Raw genomic sequence first — 14,906 nt, 5'->3', positions numbered from 1 at the left:
TATCTGTCTGCTGAAGGCATTCAGATGGATCCCGCTAAGGTCCAGGATGTCAGCGATTGGCCTGTTCCTAAGTCACGTGTCGAGTTACAGCGCTTTCTCGGTTTCGCTAATTTCTATCGGCGTTTCATTCGTAATTTCGGTCAAGTGGCTGCCCCTCTCACAGCTCTGACTTCTGTCAAGTCTTGCTTTAAGTGGTCTGGTTCCGCCCAGGGAGCTTTTGATCTCCTCAAGAAGCGTTTTACATCCGCCCCTATCCTTGTTACTCCTGACGTCACTAAACAATTAATTGTCGAGGTTGACGCTTCAGAGGTGGGCGTGGGAGCCATTCTGTCCCAGCGCTTCCAGTCTGACGATAAGGTCCATCCTTGCGCTTACTTTTCTCATCGATTGTCGCCATCGGAACCGGAGGGGATTCTCCCTGAAGGGCGTGTTGTCGGGTTGACTGTCTGGGGAATTGAGAGACAGGTAAAGCAAGCACTCACTCACACTGCGTCGCCGCGCGCTTGTCCTAGTAACCTTCTGTTCGTTCCTGTCTCTATTCGTCTGGCTGTTCTTCAGTGGGCTCATTCTGCCAAGTTAGCTGGTCACCCCGGCGTTCGGGGTACGCTTGCTTCGATTCGCCAGCGGTTTTGGTGGCCTACTCAGGAGCGGGACACGCGCCGTTTCGTGGCTGCTTGTTCGGACTGCGCGCAGACTAAGTCAGGTAACTCTCCTCCTGCCGGTCGTCTTAGACCGCTTCCCATTCCTTCTCGACCATGGTCTCAGATCGCCTTAGACTTTATTACCGGTCTGCCTTCGTCGGCGGGGAGGACTGTGAGCCGCCAATAAACGTAGGATTAAGAGTCCTAGGTATTGTCGCGGTCAGAGAGTGTGGCTTTCCACTCGTAACCTTTCCATTACGACAGCTTCTCGCAAGTTGACTCCGCGGTTCATTGGTCCGTTCCGTGTCTCTCAGGTCGTTAATCCTGTCGCTGTGCGACTGCTTCTTCCGCGACATCTTCGTCGCATCCACCCTGTCTTCCATGTCTCTTGTGTCAAGCCTTTTCTTCGCGCCCCCGTTCGTCTTCCCTCCCCCCCTCCCGTCCTTGTCGAGGGCGCACCTATTTACAAGGAACGGAAGATCATGGACATGCGTTCTCAGGGACGTGGTCAACAGTACTTAGTGGATGGGGAGGGTTTCGGTCCTGAGGAGAGGAGTTGGGTTCCATCGCGGGACGTGCTGGACCGTTCGTTGATTGATGATTTCCTTCGTCGCCGCCAGGGTTCCTCCTCGAGTGCGCCAGGAGGCGCTTGGTGAGTGGGGGGGTACTGTCATGTTTTGTCTTTGATCTTCATGTCTTGTCCCTGTGCTTCCCTCTGCTGGTCTTATTAGGTTCTTTCCCTCTTTCTATTCCTCTCTCTCCTCCTCCCTTTTTCCCTCTCCCGCTCTCTCTCTCTATCGTTCCGTTCTTGCTCCCAGCTGGTTCTCATTCTCCTAACGACCTTATTTACTCTTTCACACCTGTCCCCTATTTTGCCCTCTGATTTGAGTCCCTATTTCTCCCTCTGTTTTCTGCTTCTGTCTTTGTCGGATTCTTGTTTGAGGTTAGCTGCTCTGTGTCCTTGTTCCGCCCTGTTGTGTTTTTGCATTTGTCAGAAGTTGCGTGTGAGCAGGTGTCTATGTCAGCTACGGTCTGTGCCTTCCTGAAGCGACCTGCAGTCGGTGGTCGCGTCTCCAGTCGTTCCTCTCTACTGACAAGAGGTTTTCAGTTTCCTGTTTTGGATTACCTTTGGATAATATCCAGGAACATCATTGTTTGTTTAAGACTGGAATAAAGACTCTGTTTCTATTACGTCGCTTTTGGGTCCTCCTTCATCAGCATAACAAAGCAGCCCATATATGTTTTGTTTTTCACAACTAACGTTGCAAAATAACTCTAAATATATAGTGCATTCGGAAACTATCGACACACAATTCCCCATAATAACAAAGCAAAAAAATGGTTTATAGACATTTTTGCAACTGTATAAAAAAATGGAAATGTCACATTTACATAAGTATTCAGACCCTTTATGCAGTACTTTCTTGAAGCATGTTTGGCAGCGATACAGCCTCGTGTCTTGGATATGACGCAAATCCTCTCAAGCTCAGTGAGGTTGAAAAGGGAGCTTCACTTGACAGCTATTTTCAGGTCTCTCCAGAGATGTTCGATCGGGTTCAAGTCAGGGCTCTGGCTGGGTCACTCAAGGACATTCAGAGACTTGTCCCAATTCCACTCCTGCGTTGTCTTGGATGTGTGCTTAAGGTTGTTGTCCTGTTGAAAGATGAACCTTCACCCCAGTCTGAGGTCATGAGCACTCTGGAGCAGGTTTTCATCAAGGATGTCTCTGTACTTTGCTCCGTTCATCCCTCCCTCAATCCTGACAAGTCTCCCAGTCCCTGCCGCTGAAAAAAATCGAATCAAAATCGAATCAAATTTGATTGGTCACATACACATGGTTAGCAGATGTTATTGTGAGTGTTGCGAAATGCTTGTGCTTCTAGTTCCGACAATGCAGCAATATCTAACAAGTAATATCTAACAATTCCAAAACAGATACCTAAAACACACAAATCTAATTAAAGGACTGGATTAAGAATATATAAATATATGGATGAGTAATGAAAGAGTGGCATAGGCTAAAATGCAATAGATAGAATACAGTATAACTTCCGGTGCTGACAGAGATGGCCGCCTCGCTTCGCGTTCCTAGGAAACTATGCAGTATTTTGTTTTTTTATGTGTTATTTCTTACATTGTTACCCCGGGAAATCTGAAGTTTTATTACATACAGTCGGGAGGAACTATTGGATATAAGAGAAACGTCAACTCACCAACATTACGGCCAGGAAAACGACTTTCCCGAAGCGGATCCTCTGGTCCACCACCCAGGACAATGGATCGGATCCCAGCCAGCGACCCAAAACAACGGCGCCGCAGAAGGGGCAGATGGAGCAGTCTTCTGGTCAGGCTGCGTAGACGGGCACATCGCGCACCGCTCCCGAACATACTACTCGCCAATGGCCAGTCTCTTGACAACAAGGTAGACGAAATCCGAGCAAGGGTTGCCTTCCAGAGAGACATCAGAGATTGTAACGTTCTTTGTTCCATGGAAACATGGCTCACTTGGGATACGTCATCAGAGTCAGTACAGCCACCTGGTTTCTTCAGGCATCGCGCAACAGAAATAAACATCTCTCTGGTAAGAAGGGCGGGGGTGTATGCCTTATGATTAACGAGACATGGTGTCATCATAACAACATACAGGAACTCAAGTCCTTTTGTTCACCTGACCTAGAATTCCTAAAAATCAAATGTCGACCGCATTATCTACCAAGAGAATTATCTTCGATCATAATCACAGTCATGTATATCCCCTCCCCCCCCCCCCCCCCCAAGCAGACACATCGACGGCCCTGAAAGAACTTCATTTGACTCTAAGTAAGAGTTTAAGAGGTTCTTAGTCACCTCCCTGACCAAGGCCCTTCTCCCCTGATTTCTTAGTTTGGCCGAGCGACCAGCTCTAGGAAGAGTCTTGGTGGTTCCAAACTTCTTCCATTTAAGAATGATGGAGGCCACTGTGTTCTTGGGGACCTTTAATGCTGCAGACATTTTTTGGTACCCTTCCCCAGATCTGTGCCACGACACAATCCTGTCTCTGCTCTACGGACAATTCCTTGGACCTCATGGCTTGGTTTTTGCTCTGACATGTACTGTCAACTGTGGAACCTTATAGACAGGTGTGTGCCTTTCCAAATCATGTCCAATCAATTGAATTTCCAATCCAGTTGTAGAAACATCTCAAGGATGATCAATGGAAACAGGCTGCAGCTGAACTCAATTTCGAGTCTCGTAGCAAAAGGTCTGAATACTTATGTAAATGCAGTATTTCTGTTTTTGTATTTTTAATACATTTGCAAACATTTCTGAACCTGTTTTCGCTTTGTCATTATGGGGTATTGTGTGTAGATTGAAGAATAAAAAAAAAAAAATCTATTTTAGAATAAGGCTGTAAAGTAGGAAAATGTAGAAAAAGTACAATGGTCTGAATAGTTTATGAATTCACTGTAGCATTTAGGGCCTGTTTTAAATGATCCCTTTCAAGATCAACATAGCCACTTCATATGCGCACAAATTCCAGAATATAATTTATTCAGATAAATTCAATTATGTTCTTACTATAAAATCATACAATATAAAATAATGGCATGGGACTTATAAGCATATACAGTGGCTTGCGAAAGTATTCACCCCCTTGGCATTTTTCCTATTTTGTTGCCTTACAACCTGGAATTAAAATTGATTTTTGGGGGGTTTGTATCATGTGATTTACACAAGATGCCTACCACTTTGAAGATGCAAAAGATTTTTGGGGGTGAAACAAACAAGAAATAAGACAAAAAAACTGAACTTGATTGCATAACTATTCACCCCCCAAAGTCAATACTTTGTAGAGCCACCTTTTGCAGCAATTACAGCTGCAAGTCTCTTAGGGTATGTCTCTATAAGCTTGGCACATCTAGCCACTGGGATTTTTGCCCATTCTTCAAGGCAAAACTGCTCCAGCTCCTTCAAGTTGGATGGGTTCCGCTGGTGTACAGCAATCTTTAAGTCATACCACAGATTCTCAATTGGATTGAGGTCTGTGCTTTGACAAGGCCATTTCAAGACATTTTAATGTTACCCCTTAAACCATTGCTTTAGCAGTATGCTTAGGGTCATTGTCCTGCTGGAAGGTGAACCTTCGTCCCAGTCTCAAATCTCTTGAAGAATGAAACAGGTTTCCCTCAAGAATTTCCATGTATTTAGCACCATCCATCATTCCTTCAATTCTGACCAGTTTCCCAGTCCCTGCCGAGGAAAAACTTCCCCACAGCATGATGCTGCCACCACCATGCTTCACTGTGGGGATGGTGTTCTCGGGGTGATATGAGGTGTTGGGTTTGCGCCAGACATAGTGTTTTCCTTGATGGCCAATAAGCTCAATTTTAGTCTCATCTAACCAGAGTACCTTCTTCCATATGTTTGGGGAGTCTCCCACATGCCTTTTTGGCGAACACCAAACGTGTTTGCTTATTTTTTTCTTTAAGCAATGACTTTTTTCAGGCCACTCTTCCGTAAAGCCAAACTCTGAAGTGTACGGCTTAAAGTGGTCCTATGGACAGATACTCCAATCTCCGCTGTGGAGCTTTGCAGCTCCTTCAGAGTTATCTTTGGTCTCGTTGTTGCCTCTCTGGTTAATGCCCCCCTTGTTTGGTCCATGAGTTTTGGTGGGCGGCTCTCTTGGCAGGTTTGTTGTGGTGCCATATTCTTTGCATTTTTTAATAATGTATTTAATGGCGCTCCGTGGGATGTTCAAATATTTGGATATATTTTTATAACCCAACCCTGATCTGTACTTCTCCACAACTTTGTCCCTGACCTGTTTGGAGAGCTCTTTGGTTTTCATGGTGCCGCTTGCTTGGTGGTGCCCCTTGCTTAGTGGTGTTGCAGACTCTGGGGCCTTTCAGAACATGAACAGATCTACTGAGATCATGTGACAGATCATGTGACACTTAGATTGCACACAGGTGGACTTTATTTAACTAATTATGTGACTTCTGAAGGTAATTGGTTGCACCAGATCTTATTTAGGGGCTTCATAGCAAAGGGGGTAAATGCATATGTACCCACCACTTTTCCGTTGTTTTCTTTTTTACAATTTTTTGAAACAAGTTTTTGTTATATATTTTTTCACTTCCCCAATTTGGACTATTTTGTATATGTCCATTACATGAATTCCAAATAAATAAATTAATTCCAGGTTGTAATGCAACAAACTAGGAAATATGCCAAGGGGGGTGAATACTTTTGCAAGGCACTGTATTGTCAGCTTATGTGATGAGTCATAAAAGTTAGTGAAAAAGGGTCAATGCAGATAGTCCGGGTAGTTATTTGGTTAACTATTTAACAAGCCATTTAGCAGTCTTATGGATTGGGAGTAGAAGCTGTTAAGTGTCCTGTTGGTCCCAGACTTGGTGCATCGGTAACACTTGCCATGTGATAGCAGAGAGAACAGTCTATGACTAGGGTGGCTGGAGTCTTAGACAATTTTTAGGGCCTTCTTCTGACACCGCCTGGTATAGAGGTCCTGGATGTGTGCTCTGTTCTCTATCCACTTGCATTGGACAAGGTTGAGAAGTTAGAGGGCTCATTTAACAAAGTGGTTAGGTACGTTTATTAGGCAGAACAAAGTAAGCTACTGACATTTGATACAACATAGTCAACTTAATTTCATATATTACTTTGAAAAACCCTAACCAACTGTAAGAAACTTGTTGACACAAACAGTTTACAAACACAGTGTGTGGCTGCTTTGCGTGATTTATGGGGGTCTCTACCTTCTTGCCCTTTGTGCTGTTGTCTGTGCCCAATAATGTTTGTACCCTGTTTTGTGCTGCTATCATGTTGTGCTGCTGCCATGTTGTGTTGCTACCATGTTGTATTGCTACCATGCTGTGTTGCCATGGGTTGCTGCCATGCTATGTTGTTGTCTTAGATCTCTCTTTATGTAGTGTTGTTTTCTCTCTTGTCGTGATGTGTGTTTTGTCCTATATTTTAATTTAATTACATTTTTAATCCCAACCCCCGTCCCCGCAGGAGGCCTTTTGTTAGCCCGTCATTGTAAATAAGAATTTGTTCTTAAGAATTTGTTCTTAACTTACTTGCCTAGTTAAATAGAAAACATATAAATAATCTAAAATAGTAGTTTAATTCACACAAGGGAAATTGGGGACATCAATGGGTCTAGTTCTTAAAACGTTTCTTTATTTCCCAAAATGATTCTACTTTTATTTAAGGTTTCTAAGCTTTCATTGAGGGGTGGCAGGTAGCGTAGTGGTTAGAGCGTTGGGCCAGTAACCAAAAAGTTGCTAGATAAAATCCCTGAGCTGACAAGGTAAAAATCTGTTGTTCTGCCCCTGAAGCCACTGTTCCTAGGCCGTCATTGTAAATAAGAATTTGTGGTTAACTGACTTGCCTAGTTAAATAAAATGTAATCTCCTAACACTTTATTGTCCTGAAGGTCTTCGTATTTCCTCTCTCAAATATTAAAACTTAGTGTTCCTATTATTATTGTATGTATAATAGCCCTCTGCTAAGATTGCAGCTGTGTAGGTGCCCTCTTAAATCAGCTAACAAGCTGACTGAAAATAACAACTGTCACGCCCTGACCTTGGAGATCCTTTTTATGTCTCTATTTGGTTTGGTCAGGGTGTGATTTGGGGTGGGTATTCTATGTTCTATTGTTTGTATTTCTATGTTTTGGCTGGGTAGGGTTCTCAATCAGCGACAGCTGTCGTTGTCTCTAATTGAGAACCATACTTAGGTAGAACTTTTTCCCCACCTGTCTTTGTGGGAAGTATACTTTGTTTGTGGCACATAGCATTAAGCGTCACGGTTTGTTTTGTAGTGTTTATTGTTTTGTTCGGCGTCTTTTCTAATAAAAAGAACATGTACGCTCGCCACGCTGCACCTTGGTCCACTTCATTCAACGGCCGTGACAACAACTGTGTATTCAAGCTATTGTGCTGCATTGAACTCAATTACACCACATTGAGCCATGTGGACATACTCACATAGTGACGAGTACCTCAATTCCATTCAACTAGCTGAGGGTTCTGGGTAAGGGATGCATTTCAAACTCCACCTGATTTATGATATATTTTAGACTCTCTATTTTGGTTACTGTAAGAGTCACAGATCCACTCCCCCAAACAAGACAACACATGCCGTTTTCTCATAGGAGATAACAGCTGGCTAGCGTTGTTATGACGCGCTCAGCGTCACTGGAGTGTGATGGGACTCATTTGTGGAGTGAATGGAATGGTATCAAACAAATGGAAACAATGTGTTTGTGATCATGACTTGCCTGTGATGTAATGTGTGATTAGACATACAGACATTTCCATGTAAAAGTACCCAAGAGCACCAACGTGAAGTTAATAGGAGCATGTCAAATTGGGTGTCAAATGAAAAAAGCTACTAGTCTATATTTTTTAGAAATTAAGGCATAACTATTTCAACTATTTTCCATCCTAAAAATGAGAAATTAACAAAGGCTTTGATTTCTGGTCAAACGTATGGAAAAGGGGTCTTAGAAAACAACTATCAACACTTATATTTAGTTTTGGATACATTTTGTGCCTTCTGTAAGTTTAACAAACATTGCCGTGTGCCTTAAAATTCCGTTACCAGAAACCCACATATCTTTATGATATTTTCTGATTTCTCTCCTTCATGAGAAAGAAGGATAATGACAGTTCACAGAAGTACCAAGTAAAGGTAGACATAAATTAGTTAGTGTTTTTACTGATATAAATTGTGTTTATGAACTATTAAGTGATTAAAACAAATTGGTAACAGAATTTCCCCAAAATTGGTAAATGTTTTTGCAATTGAATTGGCTACAATGGAAAATCAGTCACAAACCACAGTTGGGTTCACAAGTTTGGACAGCACAGTACAGGACAGTAAAATAGAATACAATAAAGAAAAGTAGAGTATAGTACAGCACAGCACAGAAGAGTACAGTAGTGTAAAGTTGGTTCAGTACCAAGGGTGTAACTGTTCACCAAACCGAAGGTTCAGTACGTATTGTGGTTTTGGGGTTACTGTTTGGTTTCGATACAGTGGGAAAATGAAATGCCAACAGTTACTGTAGTTCATTTTTGTTTTGGCGAAAGATGTCAAACTAACCCAGGAATAGATCTTGAGCCATATGATGTAGGGCCCTATAAAATTGTTTGTATTTTTTTGCGTTATTCCATTTTCTCCATTTTGGTTTTCCAGGTTTCAGATTTTCCCTGTTTCAGGTTTTCACGCTCAATCACACTTTTAAAAAAAGAAAAACAACTCATTTTGAGGTTCTAAGTCCACAACAATGATTAAACCACATCAGGAGACCATTTTTGTTTTTTAGGTCTGGGAAGAATCTCAAATGTAGATTTATGGGTGTAGATACCTTTTAGTTTAGGTGCTACCAAGGCAAAAGCCTTGCTTGGTTAGTGATGTTTCTGAAGCACACGTGATTTGCAGAGTTTGCCGAACAAATCATCCCTGGAATGATGAAAATAATCATGATATCATTCAGCCAGGTATGCATAGACTACTTTGTAGTTAACATATCATTTAGAAGTTTTTTGGGAAAGCCTTTCGTCTACCAGAAGGCGTTGTCATGAGCATCATTGCTAACGGATACATACAGGACATTTTGGAAAGTATTCAGACCCCTTGACTTTTTACACATTTTCTTACGTTACAGCCTTATTCTAAAATGGATTTCCCTAATCTACACACAATACCCCATAATGACAAAACAAAAACAGGATTTTAGAAATGAAATATTACATTTACAGACCCTTTACTCAGTACTTTATGAAGCACCTTTGGAAGCGATTACAGCCTCGCGTTTTCTTGGGTATGAAGCTACAAGCTTGGCAAACCTGTATTTGGGGAGTTTCTCCCATTCTTCTCTGCAGATCCTCTCAAGCTTTGTCAAGTTGGATGGGGAGCGTTGCTGTACAGCTATTTTCAGGTCTCTCCAGAGATGTTTGATAGTGTTCAAGTCCGGGCTCTTGGTTTAATCTTGGTTTAATCAAACCAGAGAATCTTGTTTCTTATGGTCTGAGAGTCTTTAGATGTCTTTTGGCAAACGCCAAGCGGGATGTCATGTGCCTTTTACTGAGGGGTGGCCACTCTACCATAAAGACCTGATTGGTGGAGTGCTGCAGAGATGGTTGTCTCTCTGAAAGGTTCTCCCATCTCCATAGATGAACTCTGGAGCTCTGTTAGTGACCATCAGGTTCTTGGTCACCTCCCTGACCAAGGTCCTTCTCCTCCTGATTGCTCAGTTTGGCTGGGAAGCCAGCTCTAGTCTTGGTGGTTTCAAACTTCTTCCATTTAATAATGATGGAGGCCACTGTGTTCTTGGGGACCTTCAATGCTGCAGAAATTTTTTGGTACCCTTCCCCAGATCTGTGCCTCGACACAATCCTGTCTCAGAGCTCTACGGACAATTCCTTCAACCTCCTAGCTTGTTTTTTGCTCTGACATGCACTGGCAACTGTGGGACCTTACATAGACGTGTGACTTTCCAAGTCATGTCCAATCAATTGAATTTACCACAGGTGGACTCCAAGTTGTAGAATCATCTCAAGGATGATAAATGGAAACAAGATGCACCTGATCTCAATTTCTAGTCTCATAGGAAAGGGTCGGAATACTTATGAATACTTCAGTATTTTTAATATATTTGCAAAGATTTCTAAAAACCTGTTTTCCCTTTGTCATTATGGGGTATTGTGTGTAGATTGATGAGAAATGTTTTATTTAATCCATTTTAGTATACGGCTGTAACATAACAATGTGGAAAAAGTCAAGGTCTGAATACTTTCCAAATGCACTGTAGTGGCAGTCTAACAATCACACACAGATGGGTCATTCCCGCGCTGTTGCCTCTTCAGAAAGTAGAAGAAAATACAAAGAATTTATGCATATTGTTCATTCATGTAATATCATCTTATCATGTTCTAATAAATTCTAAACATTTAGTTGATTACCTCCTAAGTTCAATTCATTTTGGGTGCTACTGTTTCCCAAACTGGAGATTTAAATGATAGAGGATCCTCCAATTCTGTTTTATCAACCCCACCACTTGCCATCATACAGAACTGGTTCCCTTGCTGCGCTTCACAAAAGGATAGTTTGAAATGTGCCAATTAAGATTTGAATTTTTATTACTACGTGTTCATAGGCTCTAGTTTATTTTAACGAAATAGCCTACAATGTCTTTCAGCTCAGATTTACTCAAAGCATCCAATGCAGTGTAGGCATAGCCTATAGGCCTAGTGTTTTATTCACTTTATATACAGTACCAGTCAAGTTTACATTGTAGAATATGTAATAACACATGGAATCATGTAGTAACCAAAGAAGTGTTAAACAAATCAAAATATATGTAATATTTTAGATTTTTCAAAGTCGCCACCCTTTGCCTTGATGACAGCTTTGTACACGCTTGGCATTCTCTAAACCAGCTTCATTAGGAATGCTTTTCCAACAGTCTTGAAGGAGTTCCCACATATGCTGAGCACTTGTTGGCTGCTTTTCCTTCACTCTGCGGTCCAACTCATCTCAAACCATCTCAATTGGGTGATTGTGGAGGTTTGGACATCTGATGCAGCACTCCATCACTCTCCTTCTTGGTCAAATAGCCCTTACACAGTCTGGAGGTGTGTTTTGAGTCATTGTCCTGTTGAAAAACACATGATAGTCCCACTAAGCGCAAAAAAGATAGGATGGCGTATTGCTGCAGGATGCTGTGGTAGCCATGTTGGTTAAGTGTGCCTAGAATTCTAAATAAATCACTGACAGTGTCAACAGCAAAGCACCCCCACACCATCACACCTCCTCCTCCATGCTTCACAGTGGGAATCACACATGCGGAGATCCTCTGTTCACCTACTCTGCATCTCACGATAACATGGCGGTTGGAACCGCTACTAATGTCCATTGCTTGTGTCTCTTCTTCTTATTGGTGTCCTTTAGTAGTGGTTTCTTTGCAGCAATTCGACCATGAATGCCTGATTCACACAGTCTCCTCTGAACTGTTGATGTGTCTGTTACTTGAACTTTGTAGCATTTATTTGGGCTGCAATCTGAGGTGCAGTTAACTCTAATGACCTTATCCTCTGCATCAGAGGTAACTCGGGGTCTTCCTTTCCTGTGGCGGTTCTCATGAGAGCCAGTTTCACCATAGCGCTTGATGATTTTTAGAGATCAGTGAATCCATATTATGGCAAGAACAGCTCAAATAAGCAAAAATTACAATAATTTTCTGGATTGACTGACCATCTCTTAAAGTACTTCTTCTGGCTACAAGGGAAAGTGTTGAGTAGCCAGTGAAATCGTGCCCATTTCAAACGGCCTCCTACTCAATTCTTGCTTGTACAATATGGATATTATTATTAATATTGGATAGAAAACACTCTCTAGTTTCTAAAACCGTTGGAATTATTTCTCTGGGTGAAACAGAATTCATTTGGCAGCACTTTCCCTGACCAGGAAGTGAAATGTCAGAAATGTGTTCTGTTCAACTTGATGCCTATATATGGTCATGACACTTAGGAGTCTACTTACACTCCATACACCTTCCTCTTGGTCTCAAGAGGATATGAGAGAAGAAATTTTGTGTTCATCTTGGTCTGGGGTGGAATAAAAGCTATTTCTTTGACGTGACCGTCCACTTCCGGTACTCTGAAACGCGCGACAAGGAAGTGCCATTGCCTTCTGTTTTGCTGCCGTAATAGACGACAACTATCCCCGGCTCGGAATTTTTTTGATACATGTGAACATATCATTGTAATGTATGTTTTTTCAATATAGTTTAATAAGATTATTGAAATTTTTTCGGGAGTTTTGCCGTGTTCCGTCCTCTGACTGTGTTTACGTCGGAGAGATTTGTGCCACTCGGCTAGTGCCAATGCTAAGTGAAGAGGGAAATTTGCCATTCTGAATCCAAACAACGACTCATCTGGACAGAGGACACCTTGTTCAACATTCTGATGAAAGATCAGCAAAAGTAAAACATTTTATGATGCTATTTCTAATATCTGTCGTGCATGTTGACTGGTCGTGGGCGCCCAAGTGTTGCTGGCTATTGTGGCTATGCTAATTTCACGCTACATTTTGTTTGCGCTGTAAAACATTTAATAAATCGGAAATATTGTCTAGAATCACAAGATGCCTGTCTTTCAATTGCTGTACACTATGTATTTTTCAGAAATGTTTTATGATGAGTAATTAGGTATTTGACGTTGGTGTCTGTAAATATTATGGCTGCTTTCGGTGCAATTTCTGATTGTAGCTGAAATGTAAACTATGAATTATACCTGAAATATGCAAATTTTTTGAAAAAAACATATGCTATACAATAAATATGTTATCAGACTGTCATCTGATGAGGTTGTTTCTTGGTTAGTGGCTATTTTTATCTTTATTTGGCCGAATTTGTGATAGCTACTGATGGAGTCATAAACTGATGGAGTAAGAATATTGGCGTCTTTAGCTAACGTGATTAGCTAATAGATTTACATATTGTGTCTTCCCTGTAAAACATTTTAAAAATCGGACATGTTGGCTTGATTCACAAGATGTGCACCTTTCATCTGGTGTCTTGGACTTGTTAATGTGTGAAAGTTAAATATTTTTAAAAAATATCTTTTGAATTTCGCGCCCTGCACTTGAGCTGGATGTTGTCATAAGTGTACCGGTGTCGGGCTGCACCCCTAACAGGTTAAAGTAATGTTGGACTGTTGTTTCTCTTTGCTTATTTGAGCTGTTCTTGCCATAATATGGATTCACTGAACTCTCTAAAAATAGTTCAGTACTGTACACAGTAGAGTATACTGTACTCTATTGTACTGAACTATACTCTACTGTAGTGTACTGAACACTACTATGCTGGACTCTACAGAGCCTTACTGTGCTGTACGTTGATGTCCAAACTTGTGAAACATACACGTCTATGATTGGTTAAGATTTGGTCCGGTCCAGACCAACCAAATTGGGTCTTGTTTGGGGACAGAGCTCATTAAAATAATAGCCATTGTGTAGAATAATACACAAATATGCAAAGGAGGATAATGCATATTCATACATTTTTGTGTGCCTATCTATTTAGGATACATAACCATGAAGAGAATGATATTCATATCTTTAATTATGCATTTCTATGTAGTACAGATCAGGGACCAATGATGAAATTGCGTTACCACAATTCCGTTGCCGGGTGTAAATCCACTTCACTCACTTCGCATATGCACAGTTCTTCCAATAAATGTGTTTTTGTAAAATGTTCAGTGTAAATTGTTAAAAGTAGTCATTGTGCATAGACTTGTATGGTTTGCTAAACTTTTTAATCATTTTTTTTTGTTTGGTATACATTGTAAGTGAAAAATCTGGAGTTTCAGCATAATTCCATTACCTTGGAATTGCCCATACATATACATCATTGTCAATGACGACCCGTCGTTCAGGACAGGTGGGGAAAACATGGTCTCTTTTTTGCTTATTTGAGTAATGCAGCTCCAAAATGCAGGTGTTTCAGCTTAGCTTAGTGTTTTCTGTGGTGGTGGGCCAGACAGCGAAAAATACTGAGCGTAGCGGTTGGTAATGTTCTCTAGTTGCGCCGTGATTGGCTCAGTGTTCTGTCACTCATGGGAACAATACGTCACTGCAAAATCTACAGGGAGAGCTCAAATTCAAACCCCTTGGGTGCTGCCATAGATTTACATTAGAAGTGCCCATCCAAGAAGGCTCAAGGTCATTGGCCACAGATAAAATGACATCAAATCACGTTATATATACCGTAGCTTTGATTGGACTGATCATGTTAACATCATACTTTCAAAATCTTAGGTAGCAAGATAGACAAGCAGTCATTATCATGAATCAAGTCGACAATCTACTGCCAAATCCTTGCAGTTGTCATATGAAGAGAAATTAGAGAAAACGTATCGGTGCTCATTGGCTATTGGACATAAATATTACACAACAAGTTGAAAATCGCAAATTCAACAATGAGTGGTTTGGAACGAATCAGTGGTTAACTGCAAGTTTTGCAAAGCAATCACTAGCCTGCTATTCAGTGGAGAGGGTGTGTGGTCCAAGTCTGGGTTTAAGGGTCTCTTTTCCAAGCTTAAAAGGATAAACATTCACATGCAACGCCATGGGCCAGAAAAGGTTGAATACATTGGCCATGCTGTCAATCCAGCATGACTTCTGCCACGTTCAAAACAACTGGAAACTCAGAACTGGGAAAGCTCAGACTTCAGTGTGTTCAAGACA

The sequence above is a fragment of the Salvelinus fontinalis genome, chromosome 4 (genome assembly GCF_029448725.1).
Source record: "Salvelinus fontinalis isolate EN_2023a chromosome 4, ASM2944872v1, whole genome shotgun sequence".
Classification (NCBI taxonomy): domain Eukaryota; kingdom Metazoa; phylum Chordata; class Actinopteri; order Salmoniformes; family Salmonidae; genus Salvelinus; species Salvelinus fontinalis.
This window is presented reverse-complemented; position numbering follows the sequence as displayed.